Below are 26447 nucleotides of genomic sequence, written 5' to 3' on the forward strand. Positions count from 1 at the left end.
CATTTGATAGTGTATAGTCGGGCATTCTCACCCTTTCTCATCAGCTTTTTGCAAATTATGATCTGATATTCACACCTACTTGCAGTCGAACAGCTCTGCTCCCGCTTTTGATTATGTTTGGTTGGATATTCGAACCTTTTCTTAACTGCTTTTTACAAACTTTGGTCGGACGTTCACACCTTCTTGCAGCCGAACACCTCCGCTTCCGCTTTTGATGGTGTATAGTCGGGCATTCGAGCCTTTTCTTACCCGCCTTTTACTTACTATGTTTGGACATTCAAACCTTCTTGTAGCCGAACACATCCACTCCTGCTTTTGATGATGTATGGTTGGGCATTCGCACCTTTTCTTACCCATTTTTCAGTAATTATTGGTCGGACATTCAGACCTTCTTGCACCGGAACACCTCCGCTCCCGCTTTTGATGGTGTATAGTCGGGCTTTCGAGCCTTTTCTTCCCCGGTTTTTACAAATTATGGTTGGACATTCAGACCTTGCAGCCGAAAACCTCTGCTCCCTCTTTTGATCATACATTGTCGGGCATTCGCACCTTGTCTTACACGCTTTTTACAAACTTTAGTCAGACATTCACACCTTGCAGCTGAACTACCTCCACTCCCTGTTTTGATCATGTGTGGTCTGGCAATACTACCTTTTCTTCCCCCGTTTGTGAGTAATTATGGCTGGACATTCATACCTACTTGCAGCCGAAAAACCACCTCTCCCGCTTTTGATGATGTATTGTCCGGCATTCTAGTCTTTTCTATCACATTTTTCAGCAATTATGGTCGGACATTCACACCTACTCACAGCCGAAAACTTCCGCTCCCGCATTTGATGGTGTATAGTCGGGCATTCTCACCCTTTCTCTTCAGCTTTTTGCAAATTATGATCTGACATTCAAACCTACTTGCAGTCGAACAGCTCTGCTCCTGTATTTGATTATGTTTTGTTGGATATTCGAACCTTTTCTTAACTGCTTTTTACAAACTTTGGTCGGACGTTCACACCTTCTTGCAGCCGAACACCTCCGCTTCCACTTTTGATGGTATATATTCGGGCATTCGAACTTTTTCTTACCCGCTTTTTACAAACCATGGTCGGACATTCAAACCTTCTTGTAGCCAAAAACATCCACTCCTGCTTTTGATGATGTATGGTTGGGCATTCTCAACTTTTCTTACCCATTTTTCAGTAATTATGGGTGGACATTCACACCTTCTCTCAGCTGAACCACTCCTCTCCCGCTTATGATCATGTGCGGTTTGATATTTGAAAATTTTCTTTAATGTTTTAAAACAATTATTGATGGAATTAAAATCTTCTTGTAGCCGAACACATCCACTCCTGCTTTTGATGATGTATGGTTGGGCCTTCGCACCCTTTTTTTATCCATTTTTCAGGAATTATGGGTGGACATTCAGACCTTCTGGCAGCCGAAAACCTCCGCTCCCTCTTTTGATCATACTTTGTCGGGCATTCGCACCTTGTCTTACCCGATTTTTATAAACTTTAGTCGGACATTCACACCTTCTTGCAGCTGAACCACTTCCGCTCCCTGTTTTGATCATGTATGGTCTGGCAATACTACCTTTTCTTACCCATTTGTGAGTAATTATGGCTGGACATTCACACCTACTTGCAGTCGAACAGCTCTGCTCACGCTTTTGATTATGTTTGGTTGGATATTCAAACCTTTTCTTAACTGCTTTTTACAAACTTTGGTCGGATGTTTACGTCTTCTTGAAGCCGAACACCTCCACTTTCGCTTTTGATGGTGTATATTCGGGCATACAAACCTTATCTTACCCTCTTTTTACCAACTATGGTCGGACGTTCACACCTTCTTACAGCCGAACACCTCCGCTCCCTCTTTTGATCATACTTTGTCGGGCATTCGCACCTTGTCTCACCCGATCTTTACAAACTTTAGTCAGACATTCACACCTTGCAGCTAAACCACCTCCGCTCCCTGTTTTGATCATGTGTGGTCTGGCAATACTACATTTTCTTACCTGTTTGTGAGCAATTATGGCTGGACATTCATACCTACTTGCAGCTGAACACCACCTCTCCCGCTATTGATGATGTATTGTCCGGCATTCTAGTCTTTTCTATCACATTTTTCAGCAATTATGGTCGGACATTCACACCTACTCACAGCCGAAAACTTCCGCTCCCGCATTTGATGGTGTATAGTCGGGCATTCTCACCCTTTCTCTTCAGCTTTTTGCAAATTATGATCTGACATTCACACCTACTTGCAGTCGAACAGCTCTGCTCCTGTTTTTGATTATGTTTTGTTGGATATTCGAACCTTTTCTTAACTGCTTTTTACAAACTTTGGTCGGACGTTCACACCTTCTTGCAGCCGAACACCTCCGCTTCCACTTTTGATGGTATATATTCGGGCATTCAAACTTTTTCTTACCCGCTTTTTACAAACCATGGTCGGACTTTCAAACCTTCTTGTAGCCGAACAAGTCCGCTCCTGCTATTGATTGTGAACAGTCGGGTATTTGAACCTTTTCTTACCCGCTTTTTAGCAACTATGGTCGGACATTCACACCTTCTTACAGCGGAACACCTCCTCTCCCTCTTTTGATGGTGTATGTTAGGGCATTCAAACCTTTTCTTACCCGCTTTTTACAAACTATGGTTGGACATTAAAACCTTCTTGTAGCCGAACACATCCACTCCTGCTTTTAATGATGTATGGTTGGGCATTCGTACCTTTTCTTACCCATTTTGCAGTAATTATGGTTGGACATTCACACCTTCTTGCATTTGAACACCTCCTCTCCCGCTTATGATCATGTGCGGTTTGATATTCGAAAATTCTCTTCCATGTTTTCTAGCAATTTTTGATGGACATTCAGACCTTCTTGCAGCTGATCACCTCCGCTCCCGCTTTGATGGTGTATAGTCGGGCTTTCGAGCCTTTTCTTCCCCGGTTTTTACAAATTATGGTTGGACATTCAGACCTTGCAGTCGAAAACCTCCGCTCCCTCTTTTGATCATACATTGTCGGGCATTCGCACCTTGTCTTACACGCTTTTTACAAACTTTAGTCAGACATTCACACCTTGCAGCTGAACCACCTCCACTCCCTGTTTTGATCATGTGTGGTCTGGCAATACTACCTTTTCTTCCCCCGTTTGTGAGTAATTATGGCTGGACATTCATACCTACTTGCAGCCGAAAAACCACCTCTCCCGCTTTTGATGATGTATTGTCCGGCATTCTAGTCTTTTCTATCACATTTTTCAGCAATTATGGTCGGACATTCACACCTACTCACAGCCGAAAACTTCCGCTCCCGCATTTGATGGTGTATAGTCGGGCATTCTCACCCTTTCTCTTCAGCTTTTTGCAAATTATGATCTGACATTCACACCTACTTGCTGTCGAAAAGCTCTGCTCCTGTATTTGATTATGTTTTGTTGGATATTCGAACCTTTTCTTAACTGCTTTTTACAAACTTTGGTCGGACGTTCACACCTTCTTGTAGCCGAACACATGCACTCCTGCTTTTGATGATGTATGGTTGGGCATTCGCACCTTTTTTTTACCCATTTTTCAGGAATTATGGGTGGACATTCACACCTTCTCTTAGCTGAACAACTCCGCTCCCTCTTTTGATTGTGTACAGTCGGGTATTTTAACCTTTTCTTCCCCCCTTTTTACCAACTATGGTCGGACATTCACAACGTCTTACAGCGGAACACCTCCGCTTCCTCTTTTGATGATGTATGGTTAGGCATTCGCACCTTTTCATACCCATTTTTCAGTAATTATGGGTGGACATTCACACCTTCTTGCAGCTGAACACCTCCTCTCCCGCTTATGATCATGTGCGGTTTGATATTGGAAAATTTTCTTTCATGTTTTCTAGCAATTATTGATGGACATTCAGACCTTCTTGCAGCTGAACACCTCCGCTCCCGCTTTTGATGGTGTATAGTCGGGCTTTCGAGCCTTTTCTTCCCCGGTTTTTACAAATTATTGTTGGACATTCAGACCTTCTTGCAGCCGAAAACCTCCACTCCCTCTTTTGATCATACATTGTCGGGCATTCGCACCTTTTCTTACCCGCTTTTTACAAACCATTGTTGGACTTTCACACCTTTTACTAGCCGAACAACTCCGCTCCCGCTGTTAATTGTGTACAGTCGGGTATTTTAACCTTTTCTTACCCGCTTTTTACCAACTATGGTCGGACATTCACACCTTCTTACAGCGGAACACCTCCGCTCCCTGTTTTGATTATGTATGGTTTGACATTCGCACCTTCTCTCACCCGCCTTTTACTATGGTCGGCCATTCACAGCTTCCTCTCCACCATACTTGTATGGTGAGATATTCACACCCACTTGCAGTCGATAAGCTCTGCTCCTGTATTTGATTATGTTTTGTTGGATATTCGAACCTTTTCTTAACTGCTTTTTACAAACTTTGGTCGGACGTTCACACCTTCTTGCAGCCGAAGACCTCCGCTTCCACTTTTGATGGTATATATTCGGGCATTCGAACATTTTCTTACCCGCTTTTTACAAACCATGGTCAGACATTCAAACCTTCTTGTAGCCGAACACATCCACTCCTGCTTTTGATGATGTATGGTTGGGCATTCTCAACTTTTCTTACCCATTTTTCAGTAATTATGGGTGGATATTCACACCTTCTCTCAGCTGAACCACTCCTCTCCCGCTTATGATCATGTGCGGTTTGATATTTGAAAATTTTCTCCGCTCCCTCTTTTGATTGTGTACAGTCGGGTATTTTAACCTTTTCTTACCCGCTTTTTACCAACTATGGTCGGACATTCACACCTTCTTACAGCGGAACACCTCCGCTCCCTGTTTTGATTATGTATGGTTTGACATTCGCACCTTCTCTCACTCGCCTTTTACTATGGTCGGCCATTCACAGCTTCCTCTCCACCATACTTGTATGGTGGGATATTCACACCCACTTGCATCCATAGACCTCCGCCCCAAATTTTGTTGATATTTAGTCGGACATTCGCACCTTACCCGCTTTTGGCAAACTATGGCCTTCTTGCAGCCAAACACCTCTGATCTCGCTTTTGATGATGTAAGGTTGGGCATTCAGACCTTGCTTCACCTGCTTGTCACCAAATATAGTCGGACATTCACACCTTCTTGCAGCCGAACACTTCCGCTCCACCTTTTAGTGTTCTATGGGGCATTCACACCTTTTTTTTCACCGCATTTTATAGATTATGGTTGGAAATTCTCACCCACTCTCATCCGAAGACCTCTCCTCCCTCTTTTGTTAATATATAGTCGGGCATTCGAACCTTTTCTTACCCACTTTTTACAAATTATGGTCGGACATTCACACCTACTTGCAGCCGAATACTTCCGCTCCACCTTTTAGGTATGTATGGTTGGCATTTGCACCTTTTCTTACCCTCTTTTTATACTGATTGCTGAAGATTAAGTTGTACTTTCTCAAACTACAAAATTTTTTTAATTGTTGAAAATTGATTTGAAGTGGATAAATTACGAGGACAAACAGTTTTAAGTCAGGCTGATAGAAGGAATTAATTTAATAGAAAAATCTGTACTTCGTCATATGTCGAGAGATGCTTATTGCTGAAGAAGTTCTTTCTCATTCTACAAAGTACAACGTTGTTTATCGTTGAAATTTGATTAGACATGAATAAATATGAAGGACAGTCTTAACTTGGTTTGAGTTAAGGAATTCGTTTTATAGGAGAATCCGAATTCGTGCATAACTCGTAAAATAGAGCTTATTTTCGGATTCCTGAAGAATGAGTCTGGTTCTTTCTCATAATACAAAGTTTGTTGTTTATTGTTGAAACTTCATCAGAAGTGAAGAAATTTTAAGTCAGTTTGATAGGATTTAATTTTATAGCAAAATCTGTATTCCTTCATATCTCCTCGAGAGAAGCTTATTGCTGAAATTTAGGTCTTGTTCTTTTTCATACTACAAAATACAGTGTTGTTTATTGTTGAAACTAGATTAGAAGTAGATAAATATGAAGAACAAAGCAGTTTGAACTTGGTTTGAGAGAAGGAATTAATTTTATTGCAAAATCCGAATTCATGCATAACTCGTCAAATAGATAGCGATGTGTCGTTCGTGAGCGATTCGTTCGATATGAACTAATTTTTTATATGACTCGGGAGTAACGAGTTGTCTCAGTGAGTGATTCGTTCATTTTCATTTAGTACCCTTCCTCACCACATGACAGGCGGCAGCTTCATAAGCTCAGTCAGCAGGACAGGAAACAGTATTGATTCGTTCACGACTCAACTCCTCGGGTGATGGGTCCTCGCACAGGAAACAGTATTGATTCGTTCATGACTCAACTCCTCGGCTGACGGGTCCTCGCACAGGAAACAGTTTTGATTCGTTTACGACTCAACTCCTTGAGTCTTCGTTCATTTGTCACTTTTCAAATTCTACGTTTCATTTAACAGGCTGAAGAGCATTAGGCACAACAGTTCGTTCACAAACCGGATCATTAATCTCATAGACTATTCTACCATCAACAACTTGGAAACCACAATCGACTCTCTAGATGCAGAAAAAGCATTTGATGGAGTGAACTGGAAATTTTTATTCGCAGCATTAAACAAATTCGGGTTTGGGTCACACTTTATCAACTGGATAAGGATATTAAATAGCTCCCCAAATACATGTGTCAGGACAAATGATCAAACTTCTCCAAGCTTCAGTCTGCAGAGAGGTACACGATAGGGTTGCCCACTTTCTCCCTCACTTTTTGCTATTTTCATCAAACCTTCAGCAGCTTCTATCAGACAAGATAGAAATATTAAAGGCATCCAATCCCAAAATATTGAGCATAAAATAAGTCTTTATGCTGATGATGTATTACTTTTCCTTCAGAACTCACAGACGTCTCTCACTCACACGATCACACTCATAAATAAATTCTCAGCACTTTCTGACTACTCTATCAACTGGTCTAATTGGTCGATCACTTTACACTTTACAGTCAGGAAATATTAGATATTTAGGCATAAACATTTCCTCCAGGCTCTCAGAGCTAACAAAGCTGAATTAAGTGCAATTATTAAAGAGAGTAGAGGACGATCTCTCTCATTGGAAGTCCTTACCTATATCACTTATGGGGAGAGTTACAACCATTAAAATGATGATACTACCAAAAGTTAACTATATGTTCTCAATGATCCCCATAAAACCATCTGCTACTTGGTTTAAGTCACTAGATTCATGCATCTCCAAATTTCTGTGGAAAAACAAACCACCACGTATTAGTTTAAAAACCCTACAGACAGTGGTGGATTAGATATACTTTATTTTCAGCACTATTCCTTAGCCAATAGGTTACAATATATATCAAAATGGTTTAAACTTTGTTGTTGTCACAGTTCCCAGAGACGTTGTAATCATTGAGGATTCTATATTCACCCCCTCATTAGAGGCACGTGTTGCAGATTGATGACACTGAATCTTCTTCTCTGTTCATTGCTGGCATCATTCCCAGCATCGTAAGTGTTCGTGGCATTGTTAGCCTCTTCTTCTGGATCTTGACATCGAGCATCCTTTTGTATTTCTGGTTTGTCAGTCCTCTCTCTTCGTTCACCAGAGTCTTCGTCTCTTTGTCCTTGAGTTTGGTGATTTTTTCTTCTTTTGATGCCTTGACACAGTGTGACAGGTGATACCACGTGGGAGATCCTTTAACTTGGACTGCTGTCCCTGTGCTGCGAAATGGCTGTGCTGCTCGAATGGTCTCTCCTTCATCATATACACAGTTATTTATACATCACCTTCCACCATGAAGCGTTGTCCCTTTTTGTTTCTCTCTTTGTTCTTAAAATGCTGTTATGCATGTCTAAAACCAATCCATTAAATTAGATCATTTTGGCACTAAAGCGATCTACAATGTGCTAGGTCGCAAAGCTGCTCATCTTTGGTAAACAGCTCTTCAGAAAGGCATTCTTCAATTGATTTCACTATTTTTTTTGTAATAATTTTGTGATTTCCTACAGAACTACATTTCTTCTCCCATCTGTCTGAGTATTTAATATTGTCTGGGTCCCGTTAAAACATGTATTTTTCCCATCTAATTCCTTGTTTGCTTTAAAACAAGTATTCCCCATTTTCTATCCCTTCAGTAACCAACCAGTTTGTATGGAGTACTCTGGAGCAACTTGACTGATCAGTAAAACACTGCTTTTGTTGTCACCGCAAGGCTTCCCCCGTCGGTTGTTTCACTGAGACACTACTGAGTAACTACAACTCAACACAGTTTATACACATAACATTCATATACATACTAACAAACAAACAAACAATTATTTATCGCAATTTTCTTATCTCTGTTTGAACGTACACCCAGGTAAATATTCCTGTAGTCTTCTCATACCGACTATGGACCCATTCATTGTTTAACTTCACTGTTTTGCAAATCCTAATTGAATATTACACATTGACATTGAACTTTACTGGATAAGCAGGTCTTCATTGCATTCAGCAGCCTATATGTGAGCATCTATGTGTAAGCTGTTCTTCTTTGCATTTATCAGCAGCAAGCAATTCTTCATTGCACATCCATATGAAAATAGTAAAACAATTCCAATGCGTTAGCGAAACCTTCTATATCAGGAGTGTCCATCATGATGCTGGGAATAGAACCTCTTTCCCAGAATAGTTCAACCTTCATTACTCAATTGATCATAACTCCGCAATGAGCACATTTCAAAGTATCATTCCTCTACATGTATTCAAAAATCTATGTGTAAATGTTTAATATTTCTTATATTTGTTGATGTCATTCTGTGTGCATGGGGCCTAAACCCAATCTCTGTGTGGCAATTTTAATTTAAACAAGTTGAACTCTGCCTCTGATCATTTAAAAAAGGTGTGTACCAATATCAACCTTTCTCAGGTAATTACTGATCCTACAAAACCAAACTTAAGAGATCCTTCAAGGTTGTCTCTGATTGGCTCAATCTTAACAAATCAAAGGTAGAAAATCCGCAGTATCTGAACTTGGTGTTAGTTATCACTGCTCAATAGCCTGTATCAGAATTGCAAAAATGAAAACATTAGGTCCACGCTTGGTATCCAGATCCTGAAACATCTCCATGAGCAGGCTTTTTTTTAACTGATCTGTTGAATAGTTATACTTTTTGTAAATCTTCTAATTCCAAGGTTGATAAACACGCCCCTTTTAAAAAGTATAGAACTTAGAACAGGTCTAGTCCCTGGCTTTCGGCAGAACTGTCTTCTTTACTTTTTTTTTTTTCCCCTTATCATGTTCAGCATTATGGCAGCAGAATTGTAGTTTGAATACCTTTGATGCCAAACAGATTTGCTTTGCCAAGGGAAGTTTTATAAATGTAAAGCTCCCCTTGATGCCCATTTATTTATTTCTGTTTACAATATATGACATGTAATAGAACTGAACCGGACCGGGGGACAAGGAAAGAAGAAGAGGAAAGAAGAGGAAACAGAACAAAAATAGAAACAAAAACCAGACAACCAGCTGCTACACCTGTAAAAAACAAAACAGACAACAATCCATGGCCTCTGAGGGGAATCCAGCCTTAGTGCCAGGAGCACCTGAAAGCAGACAAGCAGAGAAAAAACAAACACACAAACAAACAAAAATAAGCACAAGAAGCGGCAATCGCATACAACACAGCTGTGGATATAGATGACCTGAGACGACATGATAATACATCAACTGCTTAGCGACCATGCTACTGGACTAATGAATGTGGTTGTGTGTGTGAGAGAACATGCAACACCCATGGCACAGGACCTACATGATAACCGTGCTTAGTTATGAGTGTATAAGCGTACAAGGCCACAATCCACAGCCCCCCCAAGCAATCAGAAGCAGGCAGAGAGGGCCACAAGACCCAGGCCACCAGCAGCCCCCACAGAGCACAGAACCCAGGATGCCCACCGCAGGGGCAACCACGCATCCACCCAGAAGACTGCAGAGGAAGCCCCCTGGAAAGAGCCCCCATAAGCATAGGGCAGAGGCCCTCCGGGAGCCAGGGGCAACAGCCCACCGACGTCGCCAGGCCCCAGCCGCCCAGACATGGGCCGTGCACTGGATCCGGGCACCAGGAGCCCGAGCGCCCCCAAACCCCCCGGCAGAGCCCCAGACAGCCACACAGTGGATCAGCGCCTGCCCCAGCACCCCTGGCCAAGTGCCCTGGGAGTCAAGACGTGCCCACAGGTGGGTGAAGTCGTGAGCAGCGGGGAGAGGCCACGCCATCCCCCCCATCGGGAAAAGCACAGGCAGGCCAGGCGACAGCAAGTCCAAGATCCAGGCCCAATCATTACCACACACACTTTCATGTCCCATACATCCACACGTCCTCCCTCCCTCGACTCCGCTGGGGTGTAGTGCAGCGGGCACACCAGGGGGCCAGCAGCCCCCCAGCCACCACAGACCAGCAGAACAATTAATTAATCCTCCTGGCCCCTCCCGCCCCGAGCAGCAACCAGGAAGCAGGGGTGTGCGAAGAAGACCCCTCCCCTCACCCTTCTGGCTCTTCAATATTTTCTAATAGTGAGCAATTAAAATTGAGGGGCAGCCAAACTTGTAGAACTGGGAGCGTGGCCCTCTGGGCAGCCTACATACCCAAAGAGCCCCGCCAACCAGATGCCACTCAGTGTAACCACCCCCCAAGACCTAATGTGTGTGTGTGAGTGTGTTTGGTAAGTAGTAATGTCTAAGGTGTAATTAAAACAGGGGCGGGGAACTGCAGAGTGCAACTACTGCAGAGTCCACTACACCCCACCGAACACACACGCCCCCAAAACCCTTCATGTGTGAGTGTGTGCTGTGTACAGGAGCCAGAAGGGAGAGGGGTACTAGCTACTCTCCCCCAGAGAGGGCACCCAGGGACTGGCTGCAATAGGCATCCTCGCTACCAGGGAGCCAACACAGGACAGGAGGGTCTGATGTCCACCAGGCTTGGGGCCTGCAGCGACCATATTCCGGGAGCTACTGTACCCCCAGAAGGTACCCATCCCGCCCCACCCCACTCAACCCAACCCCACTCCGGAGGACCTCTACAAAGAACAAACAAACAACAACAAAAAACAAACAAACAAACCACCCGGTCACACCAGTCGCAGCCGCCCGGGCCTGAGACCCAACATCACCCAGGCCCCCCCAGGCCCCCCCTCAACAGGTGCGCTCTTGTGAAAAAGCAAACAGCGGCAGCAACAAAAACACCACGGGAACACCGTATTGAGGCTTTGTTCTGACCGCTCATTTGGTATGGCGTTTCTATCAAGCATTTCTCCCGGTTAGCCCGCACTCGGCTCGCTCCCAGAGCCGTGTTAAAGTCTACTTCGCATTCACTCTCTTTTCTCAGCAGACTAAAAGAAAGTTTCATCTTGGGCTCCCTGAAACTTGCATCCTGCACCGCTGTTTGCTTTTTCACAAGAGCAGAGAAGAGCGCACCATTCTCAGCGGCACTGCAGTACCGGGTCAATGCTTGGAGTGAACGGAGCAAGCTACTTTTTCAACTCCTATTGCTAAAAATCCATTTAATATGTAGTCCTCGTATAGAGAACATATCAGATATTAAACTGATAAGAACAGATACTACACTTGATCTTAGCCAAAAGGCCGAGAAGCGATAACTGTCCACTGGTTCATGTCCGAGGGCCCTTCCTGGCACAATGCGCACTTGTAGCGGTGTTCTTTTTATGGCCATAGGTGGCCAGAGTGTCACGTTGCACCTCCGCCCACCCGCTGCACTGAGAACTCTTCAGTCCTTTTAAATGGTATAACTTTGCACTCCCGCATGCTCCAGCAAGCACCATTCAAGCAACAACTTTGCACTCCAGCTTCGAACATCGGCACAGTAAGGCGACTCTACTCAGAGAAGTCACTCTGCACAGTAACAAGATTTCTTTTGCACAGACAGAAAGGGCTTCACCCGCAAAGGTAAAGCCTGCCAAAAATAGAAACAACTCATTAGTGCTGCTCTCCACGGAAGTCTTTAGTAAAAGGCGAAAGACTTGTATGTTATGAAGAGAAACCAGAGTACGATTATCCGTCACTGCGGGAGCAGGGCATCAGGCTAGTTGGTATAGCCACCTTCCCCATGGTGAGCTTTGCTTGGTTGAGACGCTTGCCCCCCCCCCCCCTTGCTCCTCGGCTGACCAAGTAGGAACAATTGGGCCCTATTCGATGGCTGCCTTGTCTTTTACTCTGTGCAAAAGACAAAAACACCATGGGAACACGGTATTGAGGCTTTGTTCTGACCGCTCATTCGGTGTCGCGTTTCTTTCAAGCAATTCTCCCAGTTAGCCCACATTCGGCTCGCTCCCAGAGCCGTGTTAAAGTCTACTTCGCATTCACTCTCTTTTCTCAGCAGACTCTTGGGATTTTATCTATAAATTGAATTCCTTCACTCAAACTATGTTAAAACTGCTTTGTCCTTCATATTTACCATGTCTAGAAAGATTTAAACAAAAAAAACAACTTTGTACTTTGCAGTAAAAGAAAGAGCAAATCTAAAGTTTCAGGAATCCGACAATAAGCTTACTTTCATGAGTTCTTCACGATTTCGGATTTTGCTATAAAATGAATTCCTTCACTCAAACTAAATTAAAACTGCTAAACCGCTAATCTGTTACATGTAAGGCAGATATCAAATTCACCGAAATAGGATCTAAGGGTATTCGGCCAATCGAGCTGTAGCAGCTTTGGTAAAATATAAGTTAAGTTGAAGAGTTTGTGAATAAAGGTGTGCGCACACATAGTGAGCTGTAGGAAAATAGGCAGGGAGCAATGCCGGCTGGGGTATATGTTCTTGTATGTTGTCTGACTGTTTGATTTGAATGTGTTGTGTAAGTGTCCTGTTGAATGTTACATGTTTGGGCTTTGACACTTCACTGTGGTTGTTAACTGTGTGGTGTGTCCTGAAATGTTATATGTTTGGGCTCTGTGACATGCTTAATCTTGTCAGTAGCTATCCACTTATTCATATATAGCAACTGACTACATAAGAAGTCTGGACATACTTTGATAGTAGTTGTAGAAGTATCCTTATTGATAATAGATAAACTAATTCATAGTGATAGAACAGTAGATGAACAGGTGCCTGCACATGCCTCACGAAAATAAAATGGGTGTATGATTGCTGACGGCAGAGCAATACTGCCAAACTTATGAGTTCTTGTGGCAAACTTGATTCAGTGTCTTGACGTGTATACGCTGTTTGGCTGACTTGATTGTCAAAAGAAACAAAGTGTGTTTGATAAGATCCGACCATTTTATTACGGGAGGATCAGTATGTATGGATTCTGATGTGACTGATAAATCCATTCGTTTCGGTAGCATAATCTAATACGTGAGACAACGCCCTGACACACAATCAAAAAAAAAGAGAGAGAGCGGTTTTGTTTCCTCACAGTCCATAATGTAGAAAAGAGAGAAAAAAGCCTTTCTGATTTGGTGTGTGTGCTCACAGTGCAGAGTGTAGAGAAAAGAGAGAAAAGAAAGCCGTTTTGGTGTCACGGGTGTTGTGACTTACACACACACATTTCTGAATTGAGAAAGGAAATTATTTTAGAGGAAGCACTAGAGTTTAGATCCCACATTTGTTGATAGGCATTCATTTATTTCTTCACTTCTGATGAAGTTTCAACAATAAACAACAAACTTTGTATTATGAGAAAGAACCAGACTCATTCTTCAGGAATCCGAAAATAAGCTCTATTTTACGAGTTATGCACGAATTCGGATTCTCCTATAAAACGAATTCCTTAACTCTAACCAAGTTAAGACTGCTTTGTCCTTCATATTTATTCATGTCTAATCAAGTTTCAATGATAAACAACGTTGTACTTTGTAGAATGAGAAAGAACTTCTTCAGCAATAAGCATCTCTCGACATATGACGAAATACAGATTTTCCTATAAAATTAATTCCTTCTATCAGCCTGACTTAAAACTGTTTGTCCTCCTTATTTATCCACTTCAAATCAAGTTTCAACAATTAAAAAAAAATTCTAGTTTGAGAAAGAACAACTTAATCTTCAGCAATCAGTATAAAAAGAGGGTAAGAAAAGGTGCAAATGCCAACCATACATCACTAAAAGGTGGAGCGGAAGTATTCGGCTGCAAGTAGGTGTGAATGTTCGACCATAATTTGTAAAAAGCGGGTAAGAAAAAGTTCGAATGCCCGACTATATATCAACCAAAGCAGGAGAGGTCTTCGGATAAGAGTGGGTGAGAATTTCCAACCATAATCTATAAAATGCGGTGAAAAAAAAGGTGTGAATACCCCATAGAACACTAAAAGGTGGAGCGGAAGTGTTCGGCTGCAAGAAGGTGTGAATGTCCGACTATATTTGGTGAAAAGCAGGTGAAGCAAGGTCTGAATGCCCAAACTTACATAATCAAAAGCGAGATCAGAGGTGTTTGGCTGCAAGAAGGCCATAGTTTGCCAAAAGCGGGTAAGCTGCGAATGACCGACTAAATATCAACAAAAGTGGGGGCGGAGGTCTTCGGAAGCAAGTGGGTGTGAATATCCCACCATACAAGTATGCTTGAGAGGAAGCTGTGAATGGCCGACCATAGTAAAAAGCGGATGAGAAAAGGTGCGAATGTCCAACCATACATGATCAAAACAGGGAGCGGAGGTGTTTGGCTGCGACAAGGTGTGTATGTCCACCCATAATTAATGAAAAGCGGGCAACAAGTAGGTTTGAATGCCCAACCATACATCATCAAAAGCAGGAGTGGATGTGTTCAGCTACAAGAAGGTTTGAATGTCTGACCATAGTTTGTAAAAAGCGGGTAAGAAAAGGTTAAAATACCCGACTGTACACAATCAATAGCATGAGCGGAGTTGTTCCGCTGTAAGAAGGTGTGAAAGTCCGACCATGGTTTGTAAAAAGCGGGTAAGAAAAAGTTTGAATGCCCGAAAATATACCATCAAAAGTGGAAGCGGAGGTGTTCGGCTGCAAGAAGGTGTGAACGTCCGACCAAAGTTTGTAAAAAGCAGTTAAGAAAAGGTTCGAATATCCAACAAAACATCATCAAATACAGGAGCAGAGCTGTTCGACTGCAAGTAGGTGTGAATGTCAGATCATAATTTGCAAAAAGCTGAAGAGAAAGGGTGAGAATGCCCGACTATACACCATCAAATGCGGGAGCGGAAGTATTCGGCTGTGAGTAGGTGTGAATGTCCGACCATAATTGCTCAAAAATGTGTTAGAAAAGACTAGAATGCCGGACAATACATCATCAAAAGCGGGAGAGGTGGTGTTCAGCTGCAAGTAGGTGTGAATGTCCAGCCATAATTGCTCACAAACAGGTAAGAAAATGTAGTATTGCCAGACCACACATGATCAAAACAGGGAGCGGAGGTGGTTTAGCTGCAAGGTGTGAATGTCTGACTAAAGTTTGTAAAAATCGGGTGAGACAAGGTGCGAATGCCCAACAAAGTATGATCAAAAGAGGGAGCGGAGGTGTTCGGCTGTAAGAAGGTGTGAACGTCCGACCATAGTTGGTAAAAAGAGGGTAAGAAAAGGTTAAAATTCCCGACTGTACACAATCAAAAGAGGGAGGGGAGTTGTTCAGCTACAAGAAGGTGTGAAAGCCCGACTATGGTTTGTAAAAAGCGGGTAAGATAAGGTTCGTATGCCCGAATATACACCATCAAAAGCGGAAGTGGAGGTGTTCGGCTTCAAGAAGACGTAAACATCCGACCAAAGTTTGTAAAAAGCAGTTAAGAAAAGGTTCAAATATCCAACCAAACATAATCAAAAGCGGGAGCAGAGCTGTTCGACTGCAAGTAGGTGTGAATGTCCAGCCATAATTACTCACAAATGGGTAAGAAAAGGTAGTATTGCCAGACCATACATGATCAAAACAGGGAGCGGAAGTGGTTCAGCTGCAAGAAGGTGTGAATGTCCGACTAAAGTTTATAAAAATCGGGTAAGACAAGGTGCGAATGCCCGACAAAGTATGATCAAAAGAGGGATCGGAGGTTTTCGGCTGCAAGAAGGTCTGAATGTCCACCCATAATTCCTGAAAAATGGATAAAAAAAGGGTGCGAATGCCCAACCATACATCATCAAAAGCAGGAGTGGATGTGTTCGGCTACAAGAAGATTTTAATTCCATCAATAATTGTTTTAATATATGAAAGAAAATTTTCGAATATCAAACCGCACATGATCATAAGCGGGAGAGGAGTGGTTCAGCTGAGAGAAGGTGTGAATGTCCACCCATAATTACTGAAAAATGGGTAAGAAAAGTTGAGAATGCCCAACCATGCATCATCAAAAGCAGGAGTGGATGTGTTCGGCTACAAGAAGGTTTGAATGTCCGACCATAGTTTGTAAAAAGCGGGTAAGAAAAGGTTAAAATACCCGACTGTACACAATCAATAGCAGGAGCAGAGTTGTTCGGCTACAAGAAGGTGTGAAAGTCCGACCATGTTTTGTAAAAAGCGGGTAAGAAAAAGTTCGAATGCCCGAATATATACCATCAAAAGTGGAAGCGGAGGTGTTCGGCTGCAAGAAGGTGTGAACGTCCGACCAAAGTTTGTAAAAAGCAGTTAAGAAAAGGTTTGAATATCCAACAAAACATAATCAAATACAGGAGCAGAGCTGTTCGACTGCAAGTAGGTGTGAATGTCAGATCATAATTTGCAAAAAGCTGAAGAGAAAGGGTGAGAATGCCCGACTATACACCATCAAATGCGGGAGCGGAAGTATTCGGCTGTGAGTAGGTGTGAATGTCCGACCATAATTGCTCAAAAATGTGTTAGAAAAGACTAGAATGCCGGACAATACATCATCAAAAGCGGGAGAGGTGGTGTTCAGCTGCAAGTAGGTGTGAATGTCCAGCCATAATTGCTCAAAAACAGGTAAGAAAATGTAGTATTGCCAGACCACACATGATCAAAACAGGGAGCGGAGGTGGTTTAGCTGCAAGGTGTGAATGTCTGACTAAAGTTTGTAAAAATCGGGTGAGACAAGGTGCGAATGCCCGACAAAGTATGATCAAAAGAGGGAGCGGAGGTTTTCGGCTCCAAGAAGGTCTGAATGTCCACCCATAATTCCTGAAAACTGGATAAAAAAAGGGTGCGAATGCCCAACCATACATCATCAAAAGCAGGAGTGGATGTGTTCGGCTACAAGAATATTTTAATTCCATCAGTAATTGTTTTAAAACATGAAAGAAAATTTTCGAATATCAAACCGCACATGATCATAAGCGGGAGAGGATTGGTTCAGCTGAGAGATGGTGTGAATGTCCACCCATAATTACTGAAAAATGGGTAAGAAAAGTTGAGAATGCCTAACCATACATCATCAAAAGCAGGAGTGGATGTGTTCGGCTACAAGAAGGTTTGAATGTCCGACCATAGTTTGTAAAAAGCGGGTAAGAAAAGGTTAAAATACCCGACTGTACACGATCAATAGCAGGAGCGGAGTTGTTCGGCTAGAAGAAGGTGTGAAAGTCCGACCATGTTTTGTAAAAAGCGGGTAAGAAAAAGTTCGAATGCCCGAATATATACCATCAAAAGTGGAAGCGGAGGTGTTCGGCTGCAAGAAGGTGTGAACGTCCGACCAAAGTTTGTAAAAAGCAGTTAAGAAAAGGTTTGAATATCCAACAAAACATAATCAAATACAGGAGCAGAGCTTTTCGACTGCAAGTAGGTGTGAATTTCAGATCATAATTTGCAAAAAGCTGAAGAGAAAGGGTGAGAATGCCCGACTATACACCATCAAATGCGGGAGCGGAAGTATTCGGCTGTGAGTAGGTGTGAATGTCCAACCATAATTGCTCAAAAATGTGTTAGAAAAGACTAGAATGCCGGACAATACATCATCAAAAGCGGGAGAGGTGGTGTTCAGCTGCAAGTAGGTGTGAGTGTCCAGCCATAATTGCTCACAAACAGATAAGAAAATGTAGTATTGCCAGACCACACATGATCAAAACAGGGAGCGGAGGTGGTTTAGCTGCAAGGTGTGAATGTCTGACTAAAGTTTGTAAAAATCGGGTGAGACAAGATGCGAATGCCCGACAAAGTATGATCAAAAGAGGGAGCGGAGGTTTTCGGCTCCAAGAAGGTCTGAATGTCCACCCATAATTCCTGAAAACTGGATAAAAAAAGGTTGCGAATGCCCAACCATACATCATCAAAAGCAGGAGTGGATGTGTTCGGCTACAAGAAGATTTTAATTCCATCAATAATTGTTTTAAAACATGAAAGAAAATTTTCGAATATCAAACCGCACATAATCATAAGTGGGAGAGGAGTGGTTCAGCTGAGAGAAGGTGTGAATGTCCACCCATAATTACTGAAAAATGGGTAAGAAAAGTTGAGAATGCCCAACCATACATCATCAAAAGCAGGAGTGGATGTGTTCGGCTACAAGAAGGTTTGAATGTCCGACCATAGTTTGTAAAAAGCGGGTAAGAAAAGGTTAAAATACCCGACTGTACACAATCAATAGCAGGAGCGGAGTTGTTCGGCTACAAGAAGGTGTGAAAGTCCGACCATGGTTTGTAAAAAGCATGTAAGAAAAAGTTCGAATGCCCGAATATATACCATCAAAAGTGGAAGCAGAGGTGTTCGGCTGCAAGAAGGTGTGAACGTCCGACCAAAGTTTGTAAAAAGCAGTTAAGAAAAGGTTCGAATATCCAACAAAACATAATCAAAAACAGAAGCAGAGCTGTTCGACTGCAAGTAGGTGTGAATGTCAGATCATAATTTGCAAAAAGCTGAAGAGAAAGGGTGAGAATGCCCGACTATACACCATCAAATGCGGGAGCGGAAGTTTTCGGCTGTGAGTAGGTGTGAATGTCCAGCCATAATTGCTGAAAAATGTGATAGAAAAGACTAGAATGCCGGACAATACATCATCAAAAGCGGGAGAGGTGGTTTTTCGGCTGCAAGTAGGTATAAATGTCCAGCCATAATTACTCACAAACGGGGGAAGAAAAGGTAGTATTGCCAGACCACACATGATCAAAACAGGGAGTGGAGGTGGTTCAGCTGCAAGGTGTGAATGTCTGACTAAAGTTTGTAAAAAGCTTGTAAGACAAGGTGCGAATGCCCGACAATGTATGATCAAAAGAGGGAGCGGAGGTTTTCGGCTGCAAGGTCTGAATGTCCAACCATAATTTGTAAAAACCGGGGAAGAAAAGGCTCGAAAGCCCGACTATACACCGTCAAAAGCGGGAGCGGAGGTGTTCAGGTGCAAGAAGGTCTGAATGTCCGACCAATAATTACTGAATAATGGGTAAGAAAAGGTGCGAAAGCCCAACCATACATCATCAAAAGCAGGAGTGGATGTGTTCGGCTACAAGAAGGTTTGAATGTCCGACCATAGTTTGTAAAAGGCGGGTAAGAAAAGGCTCGAATGCCCGACTATACACCATCAAAAGCGGAAGCGGAGGTGTTCGGTTGTAAGAAGGTGTGAACGTCCGACCAAAATTTGTAAAAAGCAGTTAAGAAAAGGTTCGAATATCCAACCAAACATAATCAAAAGCGGGAGCAGAGCTGTTCGACTGCAAGTAGGTGTGAATATCAGATCATAATTTGCAAAAAGCTGATGAGAAAGGGTGAGAATGCCCGACTATACACTATCAAATGTGGGAGCGGATGTGTTCGTCTGTGAGTAGGTGTAAATATCCGACCATAATTGCTGAAAAATGTGTTAGAAAAGGTAATAATGCCGGACCATATATCATCAAAAGCGGGAGAGGTTGTGTTCAGCTGCAAGTAGGTGTGAATGTCCGACTAAAGTTTGTAAAAAGCGGGTAAGACAAGGTGCGAATGCCCAACAATGTATGATCAAAAGAGGAGCGGAGGTTTTCGGCTGCAAGAAGGTCTGAATGTCCAACCATAATTTGTAAAAATCGGGGAAGAAAAGGCTCGAAAACCCGACTATACACCATCAAAAGCGGCAGCGCAGGTGTTCGGCTGTAAGAAGGTCTGAATGTCCACCCATAATTACTGAAAAATGGGTAAGAAAAGGTGCGAAAGCCCAACCGCACATGATCATAAGTGGATGAGAAGGTGTTCGACTGCAAGTAGGTGTGAATGTCAGATCATAATTTGTGAAAAGGTAAGAATGCCCAACCATAAATTATCAAAAGCGACAGCAGAGATGTTCGGCTGGTATTTATCAATGTCTAGATAGATTTAACAAAAAACAACGTTGTACTTTGCAGTAAAAGAAAGTGCAAATCAAAAGTTTTAGGAATCCGAGAATAAGCTTATTTTCATGAGTTCTGCACGATTTCGGATTTTATGTATAAAATTAATTCCTTCTCTCAAACTAAGTTAACACTGCTTTGTCCTTCATATGTACCCATTTCTACATATATTTCAAGCATAAACGTCCTCATACTACCCTGAATGAGAAAGAACCACACTCGTGATTAAGCCATACGCCCCTTTTGAGGAGTTCTGCATGATTTGGGATTTTATCTATAAAATTAATTCCTTCACTCAAAATATGTTAAAACGTCTTTTACCTTCATATTTATCAATGTCTCGATAGATTTAAACAAAAAAAACAACGTTGTACTTTGCAGTAAAAGAAAGAGCAAATCAAAAGTTTTAGGAATCCGAGAATAAGCTTATTTTCATGAGTTCTGCACGATTTCGGATTTTATGTATAAAATGAATTCATTCACTCAAACCAAGTTAAAACTGCTTTTTCCTTCATATTTATCAATGTCTAGATCGACTTCAACAAAAACAACATTGTATTTTGCAGTAGAAGAAAGAGCAACACTGAAGGATCAGAAATCCGAGAATAAGCTTCTTTTCATACGTTCTGCATGATTTGGGATTTTATATAAAAAATGACTTCCTTCACTCAAACTAAGTTAACACTGCTTTGTCCTTCATATGTACCCATTTCTACATATATTTCAAGCATAAACTTCCTCATACTACCCTGAATGAGAAAGAACCACACTTGTGATTAAGCCATACGCCCCTTTTGAGGAGTCCTGAATGATTTGGGATCTATAAAAGTAATTCCTTCACTCAAACTATGTTAAAACGGCTTTTATCTTCATATTTATCAATGTCTCGATAGATTTAAACAAAAAAAACAACGTTGTACTTTGCAGTAAAAGAAAGAGCAAATCAAAAGTTTTAGGAATCGGAGAATAAGCTTATTTTCATACGTTCTGCATAGTTTGGGGTTTTATGTATAAAATGAATTCCTTCACTCAAACCGAGTGAAAACTGCTTGTCCTTCCATATTTATCAATGTCGAGATAGATTTAAACAAAACAAAAAACCACATTGTACTTTGCAATATAAGAAAGAGCAACACTGATGGATCAGGAATCCGAGAATAAACTTATTTTCATACGTTCTGCATGATTTGGGGTTTAATGTATAAAATGAATTCCTTCACTCAAACCGAGTGAAAACTGCTTTGTCCTTCCATATTTATCAATGTCGAGATAGATTTAAACAAAACAAAAAACCACATTGTACTTTGCAATATAAGAAAGAGCAACACTGAAGGATCAGGAATCCGAGAATAAGCTTATTTTCCTATGGACAAGTGGGAACTGCTTTGTCCTTCATATTTATCAATGTGTAGATGGATTTCAACTTCTTCTACTGCAAAGTCCAATGTTTTTCTTTATTGAAGTCGATCTAGACATTGATAAATATGGAAGGACAAAGCAGTTTTAACTTGGTTTGAGCAAAGCAATATTCGATGATGATGTATGGTTGGGCATTCACACCTTTTTTTTTGCCCATTTTTCAGGAATTATGGGTGGACATTCACACCTTCTTCCAGCTGAACACCTCCGCTCCCGCTTTTGATGATGTATAGTCAGGCTTTCGAGCCTTTTCTTACCCGGTTTTTACAAATTTTGGTTGGATATTCACACCTTCTTGCAGCTGAAAAACCTCCGCTCCCGCTTTTGATGATGTATAGTCAGGCTTTCGAGCCTTTTCTTACCCGGTTTTTACAAATTATGGTTGGATATTCAGACCTTGCAGCCGAACACCTCCGCTCCCTCTTTTGATCATACATTGTCGGGCATTGGCACCTTGTCTTACCCGCTTTTTACAAACTATAGTCAGACATTCACAACTTGCAGCTGAACCACCTCCGCTCCCTGTTTTGATCATGTATGGTCTGGCAATACTACCTTTTCTTACCAGTTTGTGAGTAATTATGGCTGGATATTCACACCTACTTGCAGTCGAACAGCTCTGCTCCCGCTTTTGATTATGTTTGGTTGGATATTCGAACCTTTTCTTAACTGCTTTTTACAAACTTTGTCGGACGTTCACACCTTCTTGCAGACGAACACCTCCGCTTTCCGCTTTTTATGGTATATATTTGGGCATTCGAACCTTTTCTTACCCGCTTTTTACAAACCATGGTCGGACTTTCACACCTTCTTGTAGCCGAACAACTCCGCTCCCGCTATTGATTGTGTACAGTCGGGTATGTTAACCTTTTCTTACCCGCTTTTTACCAACTATGGTCGGACATTCACACCTTCTTGTCGCCGAACACATCCGCTCCCGCTATTGATTGTGTACAGTCGGATATTTTAACCTTTTCTTACCCGCTTTTTAACAACTATGGTCGGACATTCACACCTTCGTACAGCGGAACACCTCTGCTCCCGCTTTTGATGGTGTATGTTCGGGCATTCAAACCTTTTCTTACCCACTTTTTACAAACTATGCTCGGACATTCAAACCTTCTTGTAGCCGAACACATCCTCTCCTGCTTTTGATGATGTATGGTTGGGCATTCAAACCTACTTGTTGCCCACTTTTCATTAATCATGGGTGGACATTCACACCTTGTCGCAGCCAAACACCTCCGCTCCCTGTTTTGATCATGTATGATTGGACATTCGCACCTTTTCTCACCCGCTTTTTACTATGGTCGGCCATTCACTGCTTCCTCTCCACCATACTTGTATGGTGGGATATTCACACCCACTTGCATCCGAAGACCTCCGCCCCAAATTTTGTTGATATTTATTCGGTCATTCGCAGCTTACCCACTTTTGGCAAACTATGGCCTTCTTGCAGCCAAACACCTCTGATCTCGCTTTTGATGATGTAAGGTTGGGCATTCAGACCTTGCTTCACCTGCTTTTCACCAAATATAGTCGGATATTCACACCCTCTTTCAGCCGAACCCTTCCGCTCCACCTTTTAGTGTTCTATCACACCTTTTTTTTCAACGCATTTTATAGATTATGGTTTGAAATTTTCAACCACTCTCATCCAACGACCTCTCTTCCCGCTTTTGTTAATATATTTGAACTTTAGTCGGACATTCAAACCTTCTTGCAGCTGAACCACCTCCGCTCCCTGTTTTGATCATATATGGTCCGGCAATACTGCGTTTTCTTTTTGGCTGGACATTCACACCTACTTGCAGCCGAACACAACCTCTCTCGCTTTTGATGATGTATGGACCGGCATTCTTACTTTTTCTAACACATTTTTCAGCAATTATGGTCGGAGATTCACACCTACTCACAGCCGAACAACTCCGCTCCCGCATTTGATGGTGTATAGTCGGGCATTCTCACCCTTTCTCATCAGCTTTTTGCAAATTATGATCTGACATTCACACCTACTTGCAGTCGAACAGCTCTGCTCCCGCTTTTGATTATGTTTGGTTTGATATTCGAACCTATTCTTACCCGCTTTTTACATACTTTGGTCGGACGTTCACACCTTCTTGTAGCCGAACACATCCACTCCTGCTTTTGATTATGTATGGTTGGGCATTCACACTTTTCTTTTGCCCATTTTTCAGGAATTATGGGTGGACATTCACACCTTCTTGCAGCTGAACACCTCCTATCCCACTTATAATCATGTGCGGTTTGATTTTCGAAAATTTTCTTTCATATTTTCTAGCAATTATTGATGGACATTTAGACCTTCTTGCAGCTGAACACCTCCGCTCCTGCTTTTGATCATACATTGTCAGGCAATCGTACCTTGTCTTACCAGCTTTTTACAAACTTTAGTCGAACAGTCACACCTTTTTGCAGCCGAACACCACCTCTCCCGCTTTTGATGATGTATGGTCCGGCATTCTTACCTTTTCTAACACATTTTTCAGCAATTATGGTCGGACATTCACACCTACTCAGAGCCGAACACCTCCGCTCCCGCATTTGATGGTGTATAGTCGGGCATTCTCACCCTTTCTCATCAGCTTTCTGCAAATTATGATGTGACATTCACACCTGCTTTTGATAATGTATTGTTAGGCATTCACAGCTTTTTTTTACCCATTTTTCAGGAATTATGGGTGGACATTCACACCTTCTTGCAGCCGAACAATTCCTCTCCCGCTTATTATCATGTGCGGTTTGATATTCGAAAATTTTCTTTCATGTTTTAAAGCAATTATTGATGGACATTCAAACCTTCTTGCAGCTGAACCCCTCTGCTCCCGCTTTTGATGTTGTATAGTCGGGCTTTCAAGCCTTTTCTTCCCGGTTTTTACAAATTATGGTTGGACATTCACACCTTGTCGCAGCCAAACACCTCCGCTCCCTGTTTTGATCATGTATGATTGGACATTCGCACCTTTTCTCACCCGCTTTTTGCAAACTATGGTCGGCTATTCAAAGCTTCTTCTCCACCATACAATTATGGTGGGATATTCACACCCACTTGCATCCGAAGACCTCCGCCCCCACATTTGTTGATATTTAGTCGGTCATTCGCACCTTACCCGCTTTTGGCAAACTATTACCTTCTTGCAGCCAAACACCTCTGATCTCACTTTTGATGATGTAAGGTTGGGCATTCAGACCTTGCTTCACCTGCTTTTCACCAAATATAGTCGGACATTCACACCTTCTTGCAGCCGAACCCTTCTGCTCCACCTTTTAGTGTTCTATCACACCTTTTTTTTCACCGCAGTTTATAGATTATGGTTGGAAATTCTAAACCACTTTCATCCGAAGACCTCTCCTCCCGCTTTTGTTAATATATTTGAACTTTAGTCAGACATTCACACCTTCTTGCAGCTGAACCACCTCCGCTCCCTGTTTTGATCATGTATGGTCTGGCAATACTACCTTTTCTTACCCGTTTGTGAGTAATTATGGCTGGACATTCACACCTACTTGCAGCCGAACACCACCTCTCTCGCTTTTGATGATGTATGGACCGGCATTCTTACCTTTTCAAACACATTTTTCAGCAATTATGGTCGGAGATTCACACCTACTCACAGCCGAACAACTCCGCTCCAGCATTTGATGGTGTACAGTCGGGCATTCTCACCCTTTCTCATCAGCTTTTTGCAAATTATGATCTGACATTCACACCTACTTGCAGTCGAACAGCTCTGCTCCCACTTTTGATTATGTTTGGTTAGATATTCGAGCCTTTTCTTAACTGCTTTTTACACACTTTGGTCGGACGTTCACAATATTTTGCAGCCGAACACCTCCGCTTCCGCTTTTGATGGTGTATATTCGGGCATACGAACCTTTTCTTACCCGCTTTTTACAAACCATGGTCGGACTTTCACACCTTCTCTTAGCTGAACAACTCCGCTCCCTCTTTTGACTGTGTACAGTCGGGTATTTTAACCTTTTCTTACCCGCTTTTTACCAACTATGGTCGGACATTCACAACGTCTTACAGTGGAACACCTCCGCTCCCTCTTTTGATGATGTATGGTTAGGCATTTGCACCTTTTCATACCCATTTTTCAGTAATTATGGGTGGACATTCACACCTTCTTGCAGCTGAACACCTCTCCCGCTTATGATCATGTGCGGTTTGATATTCGAAAATTTTCTTTCATGTTTTCTAGCAATTAAAAATTTGGACCTCGTGATCCCTTGCTTGGATATGGGACACCGGGGCCTCCCCCCGGAGCCAGGCCCGAGGGTGGGGCCCGGCAGCGGGCGCCTGGTGGCCGGGCCTGTGCCCATGGGGCTCGGTTGGGCATAGCCCGAAATGATGATGTGGGTCCCCCTTCCGACGGGCTCACCACCCGTGGGAGGGGCCAAGGGGGTCGGGTGCGATGTGAGCTGGGTAGCAGCTGAAGGCAGAGGCCTTGGCGGTCTGATCCTCAGCTACTGAAGCTAGCTCTTGGGACGTGGAATGTCACCTCTCTGTTGGGGAAGGAGCCGGAGCTGGTGCGTGAGGCTGAGCGGTTCCGGCTAGATATAGTCGGACTCACCTCGACGCACGGCTTGGGCTCTGGAACCAGTCCTCTTGAGAGGGGTTGGACTCTCTTCCACTCTGGAGTTGCCCGTGGTGAGAGGCGCAGAGCAGGTGTGGGCATACTTATTGCCCCCCGGCTGTGTGCCAGTACATTGGGGTTTACCCCAGTGAACGAGAGGGTAGCCTCCCTCCGCCTTCGGGTGGGGGGACGAGTCCTGACTGTTGTTTGTGCCTATGCGT

At 42.7% G+C, this 26447-nt stretch overlaps 2 non-coding genes across 2 annotated transcripts; both read right to left on the minus strand.

Moving 5' to 3' along the window:
* Positions 1 to 11461: 11461 nt before the first annotated feature.
* On the minus strand, positions 11462 to 11652 carry LOC140310590 (U2 spliceosomal RNA). Its single transcript, XR_011916645.1, has one exon. It is a non-coding gene; the product is annotated as a U2 spliceosomal RNA (small nuclear RNA).
* A 298-nt stretch (positions 11653 to 11950) lies between these two features.
* Positions 11951 to 12064, minus strand: LOC140310497 (U5 spliceosomal RNA). Its single transcript, XR_011916559.1, has one exon. It is a non-coding gene; the product is annotated as a U5 spliceosomal RNA (small nuclear RNA).
* Positions 12065 to 26447: the final 14383 nt, after the last annotated feature.

This window comes from Leuresthes tenuis, unplaced genomic scaffold (genome assembly GCF_036924035.1).
Source record: "Leuresthes tenuis unplaced genomic scaffold, fLeuTen1.0.hap1 SCAF_6, whole genome shotgun sequence".
NCBI classification, from domain to species: domain Eukaryota; kingdom Metazoa; phylum Chordata; class Actinopteri; order Atheriniformes; family Atherinopsidae; genus Leuresthes; species Leuresthes tenuis.